We start from the raw sequence: 5,000 nt of genomic DNA, 5'->3' as shown, positions 1-5,000 counted from the left end.
AAGCGGGAACGGCTAACGTTGGGCAAAAGTGACCCGAAAACAGTTCAGCTGGGGGAAATTAAGCGGAAGCAGCCAAGCGTTGGGCAAAACCAAGCGGATACGGCCAAGAGTCGGTGAAAAATGGCCCGAAAACAGTCCAGCGGCAAGCGGAAACGGCTAACGTTGGGACAAAGTGACCCGAAAACAGTTCAGCTGGGGAAAATTAAGCGGATGCAGCCAAGCGTTGGGGAAAACTAAGCGGATCCGGCCCAGAGTCGGTGGAAATTGGCCCGAAAACAGTCCAGCGGCAAGCGGAAGCGGCTAACGTTGGGCAAAAGTGACCCGAAAACAGTTCAGCGGGGGAAAACAAAGCGGATGCGGCCACGCGTTGGGGAAAACTAAGCGGATACGGCCAAGTGTTGGGGAAAAATGGCCCGAAAACAGCCCAGCGGCAAGCGGAAGCGGCTAACGTTGGGGAAGAGTGACCCGAAAACAGTTAAGCGGGGGAAAACTAAGCGGATGCGGGCACGCGTTGGGGAAAACTAAGCGGATGCGGCCAAGTGTCGGTGGAAATTGGCCCGAAAACAGCCCAGCGGCAAGCGGAAGCGGCTAACGTTGGGCAAAAGTGACCCGAAAACAGTTCAGCGGGGGAAAACTAAACGGATGCGGCCACGCGTTGGGGAAAACTAAGCGGATACGGCCAAGAGTCGGTGGAAATTGGCCCGAAAACAGTCCAGCGGCAAGCGGAAGCGGCTAACGTTGGGTAAAAGTGACCCGAAAACAGTTCAGCGGGGCAAATTTTTGAAATTTTTTCGAATTTTTGAAATTTTTGAAGTTTTTTTGGGTTTTTGGACTTTTTTTGAATTTTTGAAATTTTTGAATTTTTTTGAATTTTTTTGAATTTTTTGAATTTTTTTTGAATTTTTGAAATTTTTTTTTTTTTTTTGAATTTATTTGATTTTATAAATTTTTTGTGATTTTTTGAGATTTTTTTGAATATTTTACATGGGTGATTTTGACTTGGGGGATTTTCAGGGGGTGGTAACCCTGGGCGTGGCTAGAGCCTCAAAATGCATATTCCCCTATAGGGGGGCAAGGTTTTCAAAAATGGGTGCCCCCTCATGTACACGCGCGTGGGTGTACATGGCCCCGTCGGTGCCAGCGTGGGTGGAAAATGGCCCGAAAACAGCCCAGCGGCAAGCGGAAGCGGCTAACGTTGGGCAAAACTGACCCGAAAGCAGTATAGCTTGGAAAATTAAGCGGATGCAGCCAATTGTTGGGGAAAACTAAGCGGATACGGCCAAGTGTCGGTGAAAAATGGAAATAAAACAGTCCAGCGGCAAGCGGAAACGGCTAACGTTGGGCAAAAGTGACCCGAAAACAGTTCAGCTGGGGGAAATTAAGCGGAAGCAGCCAAGCGTTGGGGAAAACCAAGCGGATACGGCCAAGAGTCGGTGGAAAATGGCCCGAAAACAGTCCAGCGGCAAGCGGAAACGGCTAACGTTGGGACAAAGTGACCCGAAAACAGTTCAGCTGGGGAAAATTAAGCGGATGCAGCCAAGCGTTGGGGAAAACTAAGCGGATCCGGCCCAGAGTCGGTGGAAATTGGCCCGAAAACAGTCCAGCGGCAAGCGGAAGCGGCTAACGTTGGGCAAAAGTGACCCGAAAACAGTTCAGCGGGGGAAAACTAAGCGGATGCGGCCACGCGTTGGGGAAAACTAAGCGGATACGGCCAAGTGTTGGGGAAAAATGGCCCGAAAACAGCCCAGCGGCAAGCGGAAGCGGCTAACGTTGGGGAAGAGTGACCCGAAAACAGTTAAGCGGGGGAAAACTAAGCGGATGCGGGCACGCGTTGGGGAAAACTAAGCGGATGCGGCCAAGTGTCGGTGGAAATTGGCCCGAAAACAGCCCAGCGGCAAGCGGAAGCGGCTAACGTTGGGCAAAAGTGACCCGAAAACAGTTCAGCGGGGGAAAACTAAGCGGATGCGGCCACGCGTTGGGGAAAACTAAGCGGATCCGGCCAAGAGTCGGTGGAAATTGGCCCGAAAACAGTCCAGCGGCAAGCGGAAGCGGCTAACGTTGGGCAAAAGTGACCCGAAAACAGTTCAGCGGGGGAAAACTAAGCGGATGCGGCCACGCGTTGGGGAAAACTAAGCGGATACGGCCAAGAGTCGGTGGAAATTGGCCCGAAAACAGTCCAGCGGCAAGCGGAAGCGGCTAACGTTGGGCAAAAGTGACCCGAAAACAGTTCAGCGGGGGAAAACTAAGCGGATGCGGCCACGCGTTGGGGAAAACTAAGCGGATACGGCCAAGAGTCGGTGGAAATTGACCCGAAAACAGTCCAGCGGCAAGCGGTAGCAGCTAACGTTGGGCAAAACTGACCCGAAAACAGTTCAGCGGGGGAAAACTAAGCGGATGCGGCCACGCGTTGGGGAAAACTAAGCGGATACGGCCAAGTGTTGGGGAAAAATGGCCCGAAAACAGCCCAGCGGCAAGCGGAAGCGGCTAACGTTGGGCAAAAGTGACCCGAAAACAGTTCAGCGGGGGAAAACTAAGCGGATGCGGCCACGCGTTGGGGAAAACTAAGCGGATACGGCCAAGGGTCGGTGAAAAAGGGCCCGAAAACAGTCCAGCGGCAAGCGGAAGCCGCTAACGTTGGGCAAAAGTGACCCGAAAACAGTCCAGCGGGGGAAAACTAAGCGGATGCGGCCAAGCGTTGGGGAAAACTAAGCGGATACGGCCAAGCGTCGGTGAAAAAGGCCCGAAAACAGTCCAGCGGCACGCCGAAGCGGCTAACGTTGGGCAAAAATGGCGAAAAGCGGTGGAGCAGGGCGGTCTGAATCTATGCATCCACATAAAATGGGGGGTAAACCTGGGGGATTTCCAGGGGGTGGTAACCCTGGGCGTGGCTGGAGACCCAAAATGCATATTCCCCTATAGGGGGGAAGGATTTTTGGAAGAGGCAGCCCCTCATGTACATGCCAAGCGGGGTGTACATGGCCCCTGTGGGTGCCTCTGTCGGTGTAAAATGGCCCGAAAAACAAGATTATGTTACCCGAAGACACGATTATGTTACCGAAAAAACACGGTTGAGCGGGGGCAGTAAGCACGGTTGAGCGGGGGCAAAAAACACGGTTGAGCGGGGCAAAAAACACGGTGCAGCGGGGACAAAAGACACGATTTTGTTACCGAAAAACACGGCCCGTCGGGGGCAAGGAACACGAATATGTTACCGAAAAACACGGACCACGCGGGTTGAAATCCCCAGCCGTAGAGCCGGCGAAACACGGTGGGGCAGGGCGTCTAAGCGTGGAGGCGCCCGTAAGACCGATGCGGGTTGAAATCCCCAGCCGTAAAGCCGGCGAAAAGCGGTCGGGCAGGGTGACTCCGCGTGAAGTTTCGCCCGTAAGGCCGATGCGGGTAGCCGCGCGGGTTGAAATCCCCAGCCGTAAAGCCGGTGAAACACGGTTCATTGGGGCGCCTAAGCGTGGAGGCGCCCTGCAGAGACCGAGCGGGTTGAAATCCCCAGCCGTAAAGCCGGCGAAACACGGTTCATTGGGGCGCCTAAGCGTGGAGGCGCCCCGCAGAGACCGAGCGGGTTGAAATCCCCAGCCGTAAAGCCGGCGAAACACGGTTCATTGGGGCGCCTAAGCGTGGAGGCGCCCGCAGAGACCGAGCGGGTTGAAATCCCCAGCCGTAAAGCCGGCGAAACAAGTTCGGGCAGTGCGACTCCGCGTGGAGTTTCGCCCGTAAGACCGATGCGGGTAGCCGCGCGGGTTGAAATCCCCAGCCGTAAAGCCGGTGAAACACGGTTGAGCGGGGCGCCTAAGTGTGGAGGCGCCCCGCAGAGACCGAGCGGGTTGAAATCCCCAGCCGTAAAGCCGGCGAAACACGTTCGGGCAGGGCGACTCCGCGTGGAGTTTCGCCCGTAAGACCGATGCGGGTAGCCGCGCGGGTTGAAATCCCCAGCCGTAAAGCCGGCGAAACACGGTTCATTGGGGAGCCTAAGCGTGGAGGCGCCCCGCAGAGACCGAGCGGGTTGAAATCCCCAGCCGTAAAGCCGGCGAAACACGTTCGGGCAGGGCGTCTAAGCGTGGAGGCGCCCGTAAGACCGATGCGGGTAGCCGTGCGGGTTGAAATCCCCAGCCGTAAAGCCGGCGAAACACGGTTGAGCGGGGCGCCTAAGCGTGGAGGCGCCCTGCAGTGACCGAGCGGGTTGAAATCCCCAGCCGTAAAGCCGGTGAAACACGGTTGAGCGGGGCGCCTAAGCGTGGAGGCGCCCCGCAGAGACCGAGCGGGTTGAAATCCCCAGCCGTAAAGCCGGCGAAACACGTTCGGGCAGGGCGACTCCGCGTGGAGTTTCGCCCGTAAGACCGATGCGGGTAGCCGCGCGGGTTGAAATCCCCAGCCGTAAAGCCGGCGAAACACGGTTCATTGGGGAGCCTAAGCGTGGAGGCGCCCCGCAGAGACCGAGCGGGTTGAAATCCCCAGCCGTAAAGCCGGCGAAACACGTTCGGGCAGGGCGTCTAAGCGTGGAGGCGCCCGTAAGACCGATGCGGGTAGCCGCGCGGGTTGAAATCCCCAGCCGTAAAGCCGGCGAAACACGGTTGAGCGGGGCGCCTAAGCGTGGAGGCGCCCCGCAGTGACCGAGCGGGTTGAAATCCCCAGCCGTAAAGCCGGCGAAACACGGTTGAGCGGGGTGCCTAAGCGTGGAGGCGCCCCGCAGAGACCGATGCGGGTTGAAATCCCCAGCCGTAAAGCCGGTGAAACACGATCGGGCAGGGCGTCTAAGCGTGGAGGCGCCCGTAAGACCGATGCGGGTAGCCGCAAGGGTTGAAATCCCCAGCTGTAAAGCCGGCGAAACACGGTTGAGCGGGGCGCCTAAGCGTGGAGGCACCCCGCAGAGACCGAGCGGGTTGAAATCCCCAGCCGTAAAGCCGGCGAAACACGGTTCATTGGGGCGCCTAAGCGTGGAGGCGCCCCGCAGAGACCGAGCGGGTTGAAATCCCCAGCCGTAAAGC

The sequence above is a fragment of the Carex rostrata genome, unplaced genomic scaffold (assembly GCF_964058835.1).
Source record: "Carex rostrata unplaced genomic scaffold, lpCarRost1.2 SCAFFOLD_40, whole genome shotgun sequence".
Taxonomy (NCBI): Eukaryota; Viridiplantae; Streptophyta; class Magnoliopsida; order Poales; family Cyperaceae; genus Carex; species Carex rostrata.
Note: the sequence above shows the minus strand (reverse complement) of the source record.